This window comes from Arvicola amphibius, chromosome 14, assembly GCF_903992535.2.
Source record: "Arvicola amphibius chromosome 14, mArvAmp1.2, whole genome shotgun sequence".
NCBI classification, from domain to species: Eukaryota; Metazoa; Chordata; class Mammalia; order Rodentia; family Cricetidae; genus Arvicola; species Arvicola amphibius.
In genome coordinates, this window is record NC_052060.1 from 40,922,028 (window position 1) to 40,939,608 (window position 17,581).

The window sequence follows — 17,581 nt, forward strand, 5'->3', positions numbered from 1 at the left end:
GAGAGAGAGAGAGACTTGGATTGACAGATTATGCCTGCAATCACAACACTGCATAGGCTAAGGCAGGGGGATCGCCATGAGTTTGATGCCAGGTTGGGGTATGGCCCATGGCTTGATCTGGAAACCACAACAAAGCCCAATCAAGCAAACCACACTCTTTCAGTGGGAAAATGGTTACTTTGCTTGTTTGAGACCCTGAGTTTGACCCTCAAGACACACACACACACACACCCCACAACACAAGCAAGAGCTGAATCAATACTGGCTTCCTATACAAAAGTTGTGCAAAATGTTACCACTAGAGGAGACCAGGGGGTGGGCACAGGCTCTGTCTGCATTATTTCATATAACCACATAGATTAATTCTACAACTGTTTGAATAAAAGTTTCAATTAAAATATGTAATTCCAGTATAAATGTAATAAAGGCCACTAAATCCCACGTTGAAGATGGGTGCCTTTGGGAGGAGCCAATACCATTTCCTGTAGAAATGACACTGAGGAACAATAGCATCACTAGCAACCACCATGCCCATCACCAAGGCCTCTTACATTATTTTCCTATTATGCTTTGACTACAGGTGACACATGTTCTAGTTTCTAAAAAATGTTTTTACTAGCTTCTACTAGTGAATAAAAACATACAGAAATCAGCAAGTTCTCAACAGACAGAAAGAAATCTAATTTAAAAGAAACATTTGCAATATTTTTGGTACAACAAATTTATGCCCTAAATTATCCCTCAAAAATGCTTCAGCACAGTTTATTTATCTCTAATTTTAATTCTCAGACTGCTTAACGTGTGATTTCACATCAGTTTTGAACAACAAACTTTAGTGAGCACAAAGCGCCGAGTTCTAGGTTTTTAGGCATGATACGGCACCTTGTAACCTCAGCAATCAGAGATAGAGTCAAGAGTACTGCAGCAAGTCTGGGCCAGCCTGGGGTTACACAGTAATCACCAGGCCATTCAAGGCTCCATAGCAAGACCTGTCTCAAACCAGAGCCTAAGAGATGGTCCAGAAGCTAAGAGCACTGCTCTTCCAGGACCTGGGCACAGTTCCTAGCATTCACTTAGTGGATTAAGGACCTTCTGTAACTCCAGTTCCAAGGGATTCGCCGATGCCCTCTTCTGCCCCCCTTCTGGCACTGCAGGGACATAGTGCAATATATGTAGACAAATACATATAAAAAAATAAACAAAATAAAGGTGTACACCACCATGTCCAGCTTAAGATTTACTTATTTTTATATGTGTGTGTCCAAGTGTCTGCAGAGGTTGAAGTAGGGTGTTGGAACCCTTGGGTCTGTAGTTAAAGGCGTTTGTAAGCCACCCAACATGGGGGGCTAGGATTCAAACTCCAGTCCTCATGATTGAGCAGAGTTCTCAACTGCTGAGCTATCTTTCCAACCCCTTAAATACCTTTTACAGGAAATAGGAGAAAGTCAGAAGTGAGAATTCACGACATTGGAAAGGACAATTCAAATTCAATTTGTTTTTCTTGTCTTAAGCGTGGAATTTTCTGCAATGCCCATTCTATAGTCAGAATATGGTTGGGAATGAGCAAGTGTACAGTGCACACATTTCTTCCTGCTTGTGGTCATAGTGATACACATGCTCTGATTGTACTTCCTCTCCTGCTAGCGCCCTACATACGCCAACAGATGTACTGCACAGCCTCATTCAATAATGTCACCGTATTCACTGGGTTTTGGCAGTAAAGTGTAATAGAAACCAGAGCACTAGACCCATGGAAATACTGTGTGTTTGGCAACAGACACTGTGGTTGTGTTCTTTAGCACAGTTTCCAGGATAACCACCAGCTCTGCTTGGCAACTGGACTCTCCCACAACGACCGCTCCAACTGTAAAGTTGGCTCAGGAGACATTTCCTGCTGCTGAGTTTGGTACTGTTGCTGCCCCTAGGAATTACTAGTCAATGGTGGCATAATCCTCGAAAAAGTATGTTTTTAATGAATCAATACTATCCCATTCAAGAAAACAATTATATCGTGTCTTCTAGCAATAAGCTATATAAGATTATGAAATTTGGGGAAGGAGAGATGGCTCAGTAGTTAAGAACACTCACTGTTCTTGGCAGAAGATCTGGGTTGCAAACAGCACCCACACAGCAGCTCACAACTACCTCACCCCAGAAGCAGGGAATTTGATATCCTCTTCTGGTGCCCAAAGGCACCAAGCCTGCACACAGGGCACATGCATACATGCATGCAAACACTCATACCCCCAAAACAGCAACTGCTAAAATTGAAAAGTTAGAATCAATTATAGCATAGATATCAGATCTAATATAAAACACCAGATATCCTAAAATACTGACATTTCATATCAAATATTATCACCTCATTTTTTTGAGATGTTTCATTCTATAGCCTAAACTGGTTCAAAATTTTTAGCAATCTTCCTGCTTCGGCCTGCCAAGTGCTAAGATTACAGACTTGACACACCATACTCAGCTCAAACATTTTCTAAGACACTTTATTTGATGATTTCATAAAAGTTGACTAATTTGCTTAGGTAATGATGGAAAATAGACTTTCTTTGAGATGTGTCTATGATTCATGAGAAGGGTTTCCAAATGAAGCTGGCAAACAAGAAAATAGAGGCACTTGGCTTACAGTGGGGCCTGGGTGGAGCTCAGAGTAATTGATAGGCAATTTCTAGCTTCAACAAGTGAAGCCAAAATGAAACACACATACAGCAGCCAATCAGGACGTGGAAGTCATCATAAGAAGCCCAAAGCAGGTGTGCACACTTGCTCTGGAAGTGATGGTGATGCCAGTATGCAGGGCCATATGTTGCCACCTGGAAACCATACCCTCCCCCGGTTCCTGGCACAGACTGAAACAACAATAAATCTATTGAAAGCCTTAAAACTATTTGACAAAGAAGTGAATTTAAACACAGCGAAGTCTCATTCCAAGTTATTCGTTAGTTCAATATACAAATAGACAAAACAATGCATTTTGTAAAATCTACCAATCTTGTATTGTTTAATATTTTTATTCTAAAGTAAAATCAACTAAGACAATTGGCTCTTAAGACTTTTTAGAATACCTAGGTGGTACCACACATAATATATGAAAGGTTATTGGAGACTCTTCATCCTGTATTTGCTTGAATAGTTTCTCTAAGAAATGAGAAAGTGTTATTTTTTTGTTTGTTTTTTTTGAGACGGGGTTTCCCTGTAGTTTCTAGAGCCTGTCCTGAATCTAGCTCTTGTAGACCAGGCTGGCCTCGAACTCAGAGATCCGCCTGCCTCTGCCTCCCGAGTGCTGGGATTAAAGGCGTGCGCCACCACCGCCTGGCTCGAGAAAGTGTTATTTTTATACAGTGTTCAATAATATACCAATTTTCACTTTTAAAATAACAATAATTAAGCAGCTCTTTTCAGCATGAAACCAAGATGCACAAAATGACAAGATGCTAAATTTCATGACAGGAAAGAGTAGGCCTCTATGACAACATAAAAAAATAAGCCAACTTAAATATTTTTTATTTATTAGGATGGCAAATACTCTTAAGTAGTTTGAGGACACAAAAGATCACAAATCTGAAAACTTGCCCCCAAAGAAGTTACAACACACTAGTCTACTAGTCAAGCAAATTACTCTTTCGGAATCCTAGATTGCTGGCATAACTAATTCACCATAGTTTTCTCAACCAACCATGAGACAAAAAAAAGCCCTGTGTTTTCTTTATTACTTTAGGGCAAATCAGAACCAATGAAGTGTTTCTGTTCGGGGATGAGTAATGTCTCTTCCTTCTGGTCATGTGGATGAGCCCCTAGGAGCAAGCTTAAAGCAAGCTTAGCCATGTTACTGAAAACCAAAACAGAAAGACTTGTGAAGTGAATTACTCAGGGTGAGCAGGTTTGGAGATTTGATTGGTGCAGTGAAGTGACTTTCCCTCTCCCCTGCAGTTAAATCTATCCCCCCCATCTTAAGTTTAACCCTCATCCTTTAGAAACACTCTACTGCCTAATAACATTTTTAAAAATTAATATTTTAAAAATGTAATTTGTACTGTATTCAAAATGCATTATGAAACACACAGAGAAACAGATGAATTTATCTCCCCTTCAGTATTTCAACTTACCATTAAAATGCAAATGCAATGATTTCATTAGCCAGGCAACAATACCCACAGACTTAAATCAAACCAATATATTTTCCCCGTGAATCCCAACTTTCCCTAACATACAATCTTATTCTTATGAGTATTTATGTGTATGAATTTTGTCATTATAATCCTTAATTAGAGCAAAAGTACTGTGTGTGACTTGTGATTGTTTTGTAAGTCCACGGAAGTATTCTGCTCCCCCTGATAGGCAAACACCAACCAAAACATTTCCCTAAATTTTAAGCAAACAACTTGGGGAAAAAACAAAACAAAACCCCAAATCAACCGATTTCAATTCCAAATCATTAAACGGGAGAAAGAAAAAAAAAATCTCTCAAAGCACTCAAAAGTCTATCATGAAGGCATTAACCCGCGAGTAGCACGTCTTTTTAACTCGACCTTCCCAGGAGTCTGCCCAGGCCACACTTGGGTCTGGCCATAGCAGAAAACTCTCCATAGAAACCCCATTAGCTTTCTAACCGTAAGCAAGCAGTACTGGTGGAGAGAATCAGGATGTGAGTGAGGCGTGTGGGGAGGGGAGGTGGTGAAAGACCAAGAGAAAAGAGCGAGGGCCAGAGTTAAGAAAATCTGGGATGGGACGGTTAGAGATCCCTGCCGGGATTGGGTTTCAATTCTTTGGGCGCCCCTGACCTTGCCTTCTCCAACTCGGAACGCTTCTCCCGCCCCCTCCCTCGGCCTGCGCCTGCCTTTGTGTGTGCCTGTCACTTACCGGGGAACAGAACGAAGCTGATTCGGGGGCAGCACAAAGCCAACACACAGATTTGCACAGATTCTCTTACACACATTTCCTAAACTGGGAGGTACAGCCCACGCAGGGCTTGTGAACCTTGAGAAAAGTGGGTTCTGGTCTTCTTTGGAGGCGCGGAGAAACTATTCTTTCCTCTCTCACTCAGCGCCACTAACAAAACGCGCGGACTCAGGAGGGAGGAAAAAAGAAAGGAAAAGAAAAAGAAAAAAAATAACTCCACGTAGTGGATCCTGAATCCACTCACTGTGGCATTTGTCTAGTGTAGTCTTCCACGGGGGGACAAACGTGCTGGAAACCGGAGACACAAACCCAGAACAGGACCCAAACAAACACTACCGGAGAGAAAAGAGTCAAAAACACCGGGTCAGTGTTCTTTCCGGGGTGTCTGAGGGTAAACGAGGAACTCGACTGACTTATACTAAGGTCAAAGGGGACGAGGATCAAAAAGAAAAGTGGTGATCCCCAAAGATGAGCTCTTTCAAAAAGGCAGCCCCAAGAAAATACTTTCCTGAGACTCAAAGGCCAGCGGCTGGTGGGAGGTTCAAAGGTAAGTTTTCTGGGTAAGGAGGGGGGCACACATTAGTAGGAAGAAGGGACCCCAGAAGTGCAGGTTGCAGGAGGGAGGGGGTGCTAAATTAAAACTATATTTGTCAGCCATGTTGAAGAAGCTCCAGTAATTTGTGAGGCTTCCCTCTTCCCTCTTGGTATTTGTGGGTGACATGACAGTCCCCGCAAGGCCGAGAGAAAGCGAGGAAGGTTGGAAAGGGACAGTTCCGCTGCCGAAAAGAGCGAGGAGAGAAAGAGAGCGAGAGAGAGACAGGCGCGGCCAGCAGCGCTCTGACCTGGTTCTGGTCCCTCAGCCTCGCAGTCCGCCGCCGTCGCAGCCGGGTCTCCTTTCTAACAAATCCTACAGGGCAGCCATCTTGCTTCCTTCTGCTCCTCTACGAAAGCAGCCTCGCCTCCGCATCAATATTCATAAGGCAGTTTGACGTCTGTTCTCCCGGCTCGCCGGGGCCGGCTCTCGGGCAGCCGCCGAGGGGGCGGACGTGACTGGCATGCGAGCGGCGCGGGCGCGGGCTGTGCGCTCGCTCCTCGCTCGCTCGCTCGTTCGCGGGGGCGGGCGCGGCGGGGTCCCGGCTGTGCGCTCGCTCGTTCGCGGGGACGCGGGACCAGGACTAGACGCTCGCTCCCTCCCGGGGGCTCTGGGCCTCCTCTTTTCCGCTCCGCCCCGGGGCTCCCCGCCGCCCCCAGCCCGCTGGCTGCACACCCGCGCCTCTGTCCCCGGCGCCCCTGTCCCCCGCGCCCTTGTCCCCTGCGGGGCCCGGTGCGCACTTGGAAACTCTTGCTCCCTCCCGCGCGCTCCGGGGAGGCCCCTGACCCCGGGCTCTCTCTCCCAGCACGGCACCGACCGCTCCCCACTCTCCCCCACGCCCTGCCACCCTCCCTTCCCTGTCGCCCAGCCAAGCCGCTCCCCATTTCTCCAAGACCATGCCCAGAAAGCTCGAGGGGCCCGTGCTTTAAAGACTCAAAAGGCTGCAAATCGGCGGCGCCGGGGGTTCTCCCCGCCCAGGCCCACCTTCTGTTTACTTTGGCCACGTGGGCCTTGCAGAGGGGGCTGTCTCGCTGAGCCAAGAGGAGTTGTGTCTCTGAGCCCCTACTTGTCACTCGAAAGAAATTAGCCTGCAGTTTCTCATGTTCAAGTCGCCCCCGTAAGTTCCTCTATTTTGCACAAATTTCCACTCGTACAGTTAAGTCATGAAGAAACCGCCTGTGGGAAGCTGAATTCCGAACACGCAGCGCCCAGTTTTCCCTGAAGTTCAACGCTTATGCACACCAGCTCTTCTCTGGGCAGTTTTCTCTTCTCTTGCTCTTCTCTTTTACTTACCTTTTAAATACTCCTTTGGGTAACCATTAACTTTTGAAGGTAAGCGCAAGACAAATTCATAGAAGTCATGAGACAGTAGTTTAGAGAACACACACACACTCACACACCCTCTATTAAGTTTTCACATCACTGAAATTAAAGTTTTAAGTAGGTAATTTGGGAACATTTTCTATGGGAACAGTTGCGATCACAACAACCTTAAGTCAACCTTAACATCATTATATTGCCCATAGTGTGTGTGTGTGTGTGTGTGTGTGTGTGTGATTTCTTCAGAAAAGAGCCTGCCTGTAGTCACAGTTACTCCTGAGGCTGATGAGAGCAGAATCATTTGAGCCAGGAGTCCTGGGTCAGCCTTGGCACACAGTCAGCCAACTCAAAAGGAAGAGTAATGGGAACTTACTTATAAGGCAAAGATGCTTGCATTGCAAGCCTATAGACATTAGCTGGATCCCCACGACCTGTGTAAAGGTAACAGAAATTACAAAATGTAGTCCTCTGACCTACCAAAACACAGGTGCTGTGGTGGTGTGCACCCATAAATACACAACTCTCTCACACTAACACACACACACACACACACACACACACACACACACATTTTGAAAAGAAAAGGATCAGACCTGTAATCACAGCCCTTGGAAGCCTGAGGCAATAAGATGGCTGGGACCTTGAATCCAGTTAGGCCTTATAGTGAGGCTGTCTCAAAAAATAAGAAAAAGCTGTGACTCCTTCCCTTAACTTTATTGAACTAGAAACACTTCCTCTTTGTAAAATGGCCTCACGTATGTACACACACACACACACACACACACACACACACACACACACACACACAGAGTCAAAGCCAGGAACTCCATGTGTCACATTGTTACCCAGAAGAATGCTAAAGTAAGTTCTAAGGAAACAATGTTTCTGCCATTTAGAAACAATCTCCAAGTCATGATCTCACAAATCAGTAATCAGCATTTAGCTGGGTTCCACTTTATTTCTAAATTTATTATTATTACTATTTATTATTCTTGCTATTTATTATTATTATTATTATTATTATTGTCTGGGCCTCATTGTATAGCTCTGTCTCATTTGGAACTACATGAAACAGGCTGGCTTAGAACTCATAGATATCAGATGCTTGCCTATGTCTCCCAACTGCTAGGGTTAAAGGTGTATACCAGTCATGCCCCACCCACCAAACAGGGTTTCTCTGTGTAGTTCTGGCTCTCCTGGAACTCATTATGCAGACCAGGTTGGCCTCGAACTCAGAGATCCTCCTGCTTCTGCCTCCAGAGTAAGTTTTCTTTATTTGTATGAGTGTTTTGCTGGCATATATGTCTCTGCAACATGTTCGTGCCTGGTGCCCCAAGAAATCAAGAAGAGGGGGGCCAGATCCCAAGGAACTGGAGTTATAGATGGTTATGAGCTGACAGTTACTTCTAGGAACTGAGCCTAGGTCCTCTATAAGAAGAAGTGCTCTTAAACACTGAGCCATCTCTCCAGACCCCTTTCTTGTCTATTTGTTTACCAGACATAACCAAGAGTTTGTTGAATCAATGTGGAAATCCAAAACATCCTACTAGTGACCAGGACTAAAATAGCCTAGCTATTCTGGTTGAGACTCCCTCCAAACCAGAGTCTTTCTCAGACCTAAGGTTTGGCCTCAGAAACCTTGGTGGGTGTCTAAAGTGCCCTTGGGAGCCAGTTTTGGACCCTGCTGTTCTGTCTGGGCCTTTCCTGTGTTCTGCCTTCTCTACTCAGAGAAGTTCAAGCCTGGGTGTGATGACACTCCTGTGATGTCAGCATCCAGGAGCCAGGGACCAAAGGATGATTTTCCCAAGTCACACTTGCCTGGTTATACTGAATAACCAAGCCAGTCTGGGATACATGAGACACTATCTCAAAACAAAACCCTGAGTCAGAAACCTGAAATTCCCATTGTAGTTCAGGGGGTCTTGCTCTGGTTGTTCAGCATTTAATGTCTAATTCTCTGACAGTAAGAGCACACTCAGGACCATCCCAGGAGCAGGATGGAATAGCATCTCCCTAGGGCCACAGCCTGGCCCATATAGGAGAGGACAGTAGATACCGTAACTCACATTGCTGGCCTTCACCTTGCATTATCTTCAAGGCCAGGCTCTCCGGAAGTTTTGGAAGGCTGGCAGGAGGTGTTAGAAATCATGTAAAGGTGCTTGTCACACAAGTTGTACAACGTGGGTTCGATTTCCAGAACCCTTATAGAGGTAGAGGGAGAGAACTGATTTACTAAGTTGTCATATGACCTCTTCAGTGGTGCTGTGATACTCACATGCACACACATACATGCACACAAACACACACACACACACACACACAAATAAGAAACCTTATTATAAAAATAATGCATGTAGGTGTCTGAGTGTTGAGGTCACATACACATGTACCAGAAAGCATGTGACGAACACAGGACTTCCCTACCCCCACTTCCTGTTCATGTTCCTGTACCTCATCTCAGTTCAGTCATTATTAGCCCTATTAGGCCTCCAGTTAGTCTTTTTTTTTTTTTAAACAGGGTTTCTCTGTGTAACAACCCTGGCTGTCCTGGAACTAGCTCTCATACACCAGGCGGGCCTCTAACTCACAGAGATCCGCCTGTCTCTGCCTAGAGAGTGCTGGGGTTAAAGGCATGCACCCCCACTGCCTGGCTTAGGGCCCAGTAGTAAATGGGGTCCCTCATGCACTCCACTTCACAGACAGTCATCCATTCCATTCCTCAGTGGGAACCTGGCTTTTAGCAGGACGAGCTGCACAGTGGCATTGTATTTTAAGGGGCAGAAAACTATGAATGGTGCCCATAACAATTGTTTAATTTAATCAGAAGAAAGGAAAGAAGAGAAAATAAAAAGAATCATGTTTCTGACTTTGTATTGACCAAGCAAAATTGTGTTCCTGTTCCCCTAGACATGACGTGCAGATTAAATTTCTGTCTTTTCTGTCTGTCCACAAGTGTGTCCTTGGAATCTTCACAATTATCAATGAATTTTAAAACCCAGGAAGATTCCCTGAGATTTGCTTTTGTCGTGTTGTGGAGGTGAAGTTCTACACTGACCGTGTCATACATTTATGTAGTGCCCAGTATTACAGAGCGGCTGGGAGTGTGGGCTTAGGAGTTGGGCAGACTTGAGGCAGTTCTGCCTGGATCTCTTGTCATATGAACCGGACATGTTCCATAACTCTGTGAATTAGATTTTTTTTCAGCCCTTAGGCAGCGTAGAGCAGAGCACTGTTATAGAGATTAACTAAGACTCCAAGTATGTGTGTGGGTACTTATTACTCTTATCAGGAGAAAGCCATCTACTTCCACAGGTGTTTCTTGACTAACTGTAGGAATATATACATAATTACACATCTTTCTATGCTTAATAATAGATGGGAAATCTAATGTTGGCATGTAATTTTTTTGTGTGTATGTGTGTGGGCCAGAGTGTATGTGTGTACCTATGCACATGCAGGTACCTGCAGAGTCCAGAAGTGGCATCAGATCCCCTGAAACTGGAGCTACAGCTTGTTGAGGGCTGGTCACTGTGGGTGCTAGCTAGGAGAAGAACTCAGGTCCTCTGCAAGAGGAGGAACAACAAATACAACAAATGTTCTTAACTTCCTGGCCATCTTTTCAGCCCTCCCCCCCCCCAAGATATTCAAATACCCTAATGTTCCTTTTCCTAGACTCCAGGGTCTCACTGTATAAACTTGGCTAGGCTGGAACTCACCATGTAGACCTGGCTGGCCTCAAACTCACAAAGATCTGCTTGCTCCACTTCTAAAGTGCTGGGATTAAAAACAAGGTATATATTGGATATGTCTGTAAGTTCCTTTATTTATATTAAAATTGATAGAAACAACTTTCAGGCCATCTCCTTGGTTCATCTTTTAGATCCTCTCTGTGATAGCAGGTGGTTCTTGTCTATCTGGAAGTATGTTTGGGCTGCAGTTGCTTTTGCAAGAGGCTCTGCACATTTTTGTGCCAAGTTCTTTCTCTGCGTCTGCACCCACCCTTAACTACCATGACATTTGTTAATTTCAAAGGAAATATATTATTCCTATTGGCTACTGTGACATTTCACTAGCAAAATAAAGGAAAACTATGAAAGTCTGTAGGTCCGCACTTTTGATTTTTCAGTTTTTGTTTTGTTGATTTAAAGAAAGCCGCCTTCCTTAGCTATTTCTGGGAGAGGAAGGCTCTAGTGTGCATAATCCCTTGTTTATGGGCATCAGGGTCCATATGCAGGAGTAATTCAGTGCCAGCTTTTATGAATACAATGCATTCTTGAGATCCCCCCATAGGTGTGGCTAATCTGGTTTTTAGAAGATAATTTACTATTTTAACAACAGCTGATTGTAATCAAATCCTTTGCTGTTTCTCTAAAACTAGAAACCAAGACTGCTTGCTTTTACCACACCACGAACTCCTTGCTTCCTGATGGGAGATGGGGTGGAGACTGCCAATAGAACACGCTCCATGCCATGCTGTTCCATGTCAGAGAACTGACTTGATTGGCCTGAATATCTGCTGTCTCAGTTTTGCCATCTCTAAGCCTCCTGGAGATGAGGCCATTTCCTGTCTGCTGCTGTCCCCCGGAGCACTGTCTCAGAGTGCAGTGGGTTTTCATACTGTGCTGATCACAATGACAACACATCAACCAAAACTAGGTTTTCTCTCTCTTGACCTTCTCCCTGCCTGCAGTGTACAACATTTTTTTTACAGACTCGATTTTTTTTCTCTTTAAGGATTGTGCTTCCTACAGCTTTGAAAGAATTACAGAGATGTCACAGGGACATTAAATCTTCCTATCATTCCTATCTCTGAAACATTTTTCTAAAGGATAGCATGGTAGAGGTTTTCTGCATTCTTAAAAGACAATTGACCTTCAGAGGACACAGCACTTTTGCTAGGAAGAAGCTTTGCTGTCCTTCCCATCATAAGGCGGCACCTAATCAAATCAACATAGGATGCTAACTAGAAGATATTGCCCTTTAGCGCAGAAATATGAATTATCCACAATATCAAAGCTATTGTTTTCTAAAGCCAGAGGTCATAATGTTACAGGGCCTAGATAGTTTATTTTCTTACTGTGACTAGCACTTATTTTTCCCCAACCTTGTTTGACATGGTTTATGTCTGCAGCAGTGAGCTATTCCCCTACCCCAATTCTATTAAAATATCACCAGGGGTATTATAAAAGACTATTAAGGTTATTATTGGGATAAATATCATAGGAATTGTTCAGAAATATTGAAACTGTGTTGCTAATATCAATCTCTCATAATTTTCAGGACTTAAAAATGATTTCCTATAACCCAGATGGCTTTGGAATGTCCATGTAGCCCTGGCTGGCTTCGAACTTCTGAGTCTTTCCTCGTTCACCCAAGTGCTGAGAGTACAGTAACATGTTTTTGGTTTTTTGTTTTTGATTTGTTTTTGAGACAGGGTTTCTCTATGTAGCTCTGGCTGTCCTGAAACTCTTTCTATAGGTCTATAGACTGTCGTCAAACTCCTCAAACTCACAGAGATCACCTGTCTCTGCCTCCCAGGTGTTGGGATCAAGGGCATGTATCACTACACCTAGTTTTGCCTTCTTTTGGGATAAGGTGCCACCATGCAGGCCAGGTTGACTTTGAACTCACTATGTAGACCAGGTTGGGATTAACTTTGTGACTTTGTGGCTATTCTTCTGCCTCTGCCTCTGCCTCTGCCTCTGCCTCTGCCTCTGCCTCTGCCTCTGCCTCTGCCTCTGCCTCTGCCTCTGCCTCTGCCTCTGCCTCCTCTGCCTCCTCTGCCTCTGCCTCTGCCTCTGCCTCCTCTGCCTCTGCCTCTGCCTCGAGTACTGGGGTAAAGCTATGCATCCCCACATTTGGAAGCACAAGTAAAATCTAAGACATGTTTTCAGTGTCGTTGGTAATAGAATTACAGCTTACCCTCCTTCATGTTAGCAATTCTTAAGGCAGTGTTGTATGTAAGATCACTCCTTCATCTTCTTGATTGCATCTTCTATGTATTTTTTTCTTTTCCAGTTCTACTTCACAGAATTTGGGCTTTTTGGTCAAGTAACTTCACAGAGCCTTTGTCCATTTTCATTCTAGTGAAAAACACCATATAGAGGGGAATGCCCGTGTAGATACGTGAACCACCAGCCTTTTCCTGCAGTTTTCATGGAGTGTAAGCCTGGACCACTTTCTGCTCTTCAGAGTCCCCCCACCCCATACATTGTAAGCCTCTGCAGCCTAATTATCTATTCATTCATTCACTCATTCACTCACTTACTCACTCACTCATTCATTCATTTTGCTTTATCTTGTCTTTTCTCTGCTTTGTTTTGCTTAGTTTGAGGGAGGTTTTAGATAGGAGTTCCCTTGGGTACCCAAGCTGTTCTTGAACTTGTGACCTTGTTTTAGCCTGCCACATGCTAGAGTAACTGACATATACCATCATGTCCGGCTTCTCACCTCTTCTCATGAGCATAGACCACAGATCATAGAATGCTGTCCTTTGGTCTTGGTTCTTTGGGGAGAGGAGAACACATTGGAATGCCTTTTGTGGGGCCAGAGAGGTGGCTGCATGTTTAGAGTCTTCCCGGTCTTTTAGAGGACCAGAGTTCAATTCCCAGCCAATCCTCCCCCTCTGCCTCCAACCCCTGAACCTCCCCTCCGCCCCGCTTCCCGCCACACAGTATACACACAGAAATGAAAAATAAAGCCTTAATTAAAACAAGAGAAATATATTTTATGAGTTTTGCTTTGGTTAGAGTCACAAAAGGATTGGCTTCATTGATGACCAAAAAAGGCAGAATTGCACCTTTGATATGCTCCTGGTGCTCCCGAGTTACCCCCTAGCCATTCCGTGAAGCAAGGTGGAAAGAGCGCCCTCTGCTGAACTTGCTAGCGCAGCTTGAATCCTTGGAGATACTATATGCAGAATGATGTTGGTTAGAAAAACAATCAGAACCATCCTGGAGCTTGGGGAAGAAATATGAGAAACCAGGTTCCACTCCTCCAGTTCTGGAGGTTCCAAGGAGAAGGTCGTGGAGGCTCCGGGGTGAAGGCTGCTGTAACCAGACCTTTCAACAGTTTTACAGGAGTTAGATACATAATCACTTGAAAACCACAGGGATCACCCATCTGTGAAACTGTAATAAATAAAGGCATTTAAAAACCAGTCGCGATGGCTTCCCTCTCTAGTTTCAGAATATAGGAGACTGAAGGAAGAGGATTTTGAATTCGAGGTCAGACTGGAGGTCAGTCTGGAGGATCAGTCTCTAAAGGGAAACCAAACAACAGCTAAACAAGACTAATTTTAGGCCCCTCCTAGTGAAATTATTTCCTTTGCTACAGATACTTTGAATGGAAGAGAAATAAAAATCAAAAGACAGGATATCATTATTTGATGTCCAGTTTTCTTCATATCTTCTACGCTGTCTGCATGTTTTCTAGACGAGTGTCTAGAAACGAGTGTCTTTTTCAGAAAAGCTAATGAGCGCTGACTCACTGGCAACTCAGAGCCCATGGGTGTTTGAGTTTCCTCCAAGGCTGTGCACTACTGATCTCAGCTAAGTTTGTTCCCTCATTGTGTGTGTTTTGAGACGGTTTCCAAACAATGGCGGTGCACACCCTTAATCTTAGTATTCAGGAGACAAAAGCAGGTAGATCTCTTTCAGTATGAATCTGGCCTACAGAGCAAGACAGGGCCTCTCTATGTACCACTGGCTGTCCTGGAACTCACTATGTATATACACCAGGCTGGCCTCGAACTCAGAGATCTGCCTGCCTCTGCCTCCTAAGTGCTGGGATTAAAGGTGTGTGCCACCACTATGCCTCGTTTCTTATTTTATACCTTAGATCATAATATTCTTACTATTGCAGGAGCCATTTTGATCTATCAGTAAGTAAGCATGCCTTTTCATTGATCATGATGGATTGTCTGTGGTCTTGCTTTTTACCATAGCTGGTATCACCCAAAGAAGGAATTAATTTCCAACCATTGATCACCAGCCAGAGGCCCCTAACAGAAAGACTGTGAAAGGTGTGAGGAAACACACTCCTCTGTTACAGAAGGGTGTCCCAAATCACACGGAGAGTGTTCTGTGTTCCTAAGTTTCACTTCTCCTGAAGGTCTCAGGCTGTGGTCTGACTTAGACTGGGCAGGGAGATGTAAGGAAGGAACCGATACAGAAGTCTGTTTCCATGGGCTGACGTCACCAGGTACACACAGATCTCCTGGTGCTGATGTATTCAGTTTGCTTGAGTTGATATGCTTCTGTGGTGTTGAGTTAGGCCGGTGCTACAATCCCAACCAGTACATGCATATTTTAGATGCTGTCATAGTGTGTGTGATATCTGTATGCAGATGGTGAGGGTGATTGCTAACACATGTGTAGAGGTCAGAGGACAACTTCTGGAGTCAATTCTTTCTCTCTGCATTCTGGGGATCAAACTCAGGTAATGAGGTTTGCTTGGCAGGAGCTTCACCAATGGAACCATCTGGCCAGGCCCACATGGTGTATTTTAACAGACAGTAGATTTAAATGAAGAAAACTCTCCAGAATCACTTACATCAGAGAATACTGGAAGCCACTGTCTTGTAGAAAGCAAGAACTAGAAGAATCTTTCAGTCTGGGAAAATGTGAAGTTAGAATTTTTTTTTTTTTGGCAGGGGTGAGGTTGACTATTAGAGGTAGAGGCAATATGAACTTTTAAAAAACTAGATATTTAAGAGTCATATGAAGGAGTACATATCGGTAGTGCCAGAATTCGGGAAGTTGAGGGTAGAACATTGTGAGCTTAAGGCCAGATTGAGCTGTATAGTAAGTTCCAGGCCAGCCTGAGTTGTAATACCCTGCCTCCAAAAAATGTCAGAAAGTGGTACTGCACACCTGCCATTCAGCATGTAGGAGACTGGGCAAGGAGAATTGCTGCAAGTTCAGGGCTGGCCTGAACGAGACATTATGTTTGAGGGCAACCTGACCTATACGGAGTGAGAGAGACCCTCTTGCTTAGAGCAGGGCCAGCAAGATGGCTCTGGATAAAGGTCCCTGTCTGTTGCCAGACTGACGACTTGAATTGTCAGAGCCGCATGGTAGAAGGAAGGAAGAAAGGAAGGAAGGAAGGAGGGAGGGAGGGAGGGAGGGACTCCCACATGTTGTCCCTGACTCCATTCATGCATCATAGCATGCATAGCATTCCCTTCACCACGAAATAAATAAAATGTAACAAATAATAAAACCTAACAACAAAACAGTGTTTTTGTTGGCCCACACATTTACTAAAATCAGAATATTGAAGAGATGATGACTTTTGTGCAGGGATCAAATACAAACTTGCAAAGCTTTCCTGGTTTTACTAAAATACTGTGTGTGTATATGTCATGGATATGAGCTTGCAGGTACAGAGGTCAGAGGACAACTTTGTGGAGCTGGACCCCTCCTTCCACCTTTATGTTGGACCCAGAAGAGACACAACTCAGATTAAGCAGGCTTGGGTGGGAAGCACCTTTGACTGCTAAAGACATCTTGTTGGCCCGTATTTTATTTTATTTTTTAAAGATACTGAAAAAAATTTTTAAAGAGCAACTGTGCGCTGGTGAGATGGCTGTGCAGGAGAAAGTGCCGGCTGTCAAACCTAATGACAAGAGTTTGAGCCTCGAGACCCAAGTAGTAGAAAGAAGAGGATCAACTCCTACAAGTTACCCTCAGACCTCCACAAGTATGCCATGGAATGCCCTAGGGTGTACACACACACACACACACACACACACACACACACACACACACTTAAGAATTCCAACCTCTCGAGTCCAAAAGGAGGGCAGACATGGTGAGTCAGCCCTTCAGTCCCAACACAAAAGAGGCAGAGGTGGGTAGTTCTCTATAAGCTCAAGGTTAGTCTAGTCCATACAGTGAATTCTGGACTAGACAGTTGGCTCCCATGTGAGCAAGAAGAACAGAGTTCAGATTCCCAGAGCCCACATAGGTACCAGATAACAGCTCAACTGTAATTCCAGCCTCAGGAGGTGGAGACAAGATATCCCCATAGCAAGCTGGCTAGAGATTAAGGTAGAAGAGCAACTGAGGCCCATCAAATGCTGGCCTCCATATGAATGCTGATTTGCATATTCATGTATACCCCATACACATAAACATACACACACAGGAAAATAAAACGGGGGTAGGGTCAAAACAATAAGAACAAGAATAGATTTTAGAGAAGATACAAATGATCAGATTGGTAGATTTGAAATATGGGAATACCTCTGCAGTTCCAGTGAGATGTGATAAGAATTTTTGAAAATTCCTGCTTGCCGGGGGAGGGGAGTCCTCAGCCAATGCAATAAGCCAAATCTAGTCCAATTATAAGACCAGATTTTAATAAACAGAGCAAAACAACTCCTGGGTGACTCTAAGAAAGGCAGGAGAGAAAGCACACAGCAGGTCTAGGATCCAGGTCTTAAATACCCTGTAGGTGTGTAGGTATAGTCTTGATCATCTTAGGGGGAGGCATGTGCTTTGGAGAGGGAGAAGGGGGACTGAGGTGGAGCTTCCACCTAAACATGGGTGTGGAGAATAGATTGAGAAGACGAACGAGCAGGGAGGAAGGTTCAGTGGGTAGAACTGTCAGCTGTGCAAGCTCGGCCACCTAAGTTCCCATGTAAATAGCCAATGCAGCCACGCCCATCTGCAGGCCTAGTATTCCTTGGAGACAGGAGAATTGCCTGAAGTTCATGGCCAGCTAGCCTGGAGTAACCAGTGCTACAATGGAAAC

The 17,581-nt window shown here is 44.4% G+C and overlaps 1 protein-coding gene across 1 annotated transcript in view; it reads right to left on the minus strand.

Annotated features, from left to right (window-relative positions):
- Window positions 1–5,868, minus strand: part of Tet2 (tet methylcytosine dioxygenase 2) — an 83,935-nt gene extending 78,067 nt beyond the window's left edge. The window contains exon 1 of the mRNA XM_038311230.1: window positions 5,754–5,868. The gene's annotated coding sequence lies outside the window, so the exon portion shown is untranslated. The remainder of the gene's footprint in view (window positions 1–5,753) is intronic.
- Window positions 5,869–17,581: the final 11,713 nt, after the last annotated feature.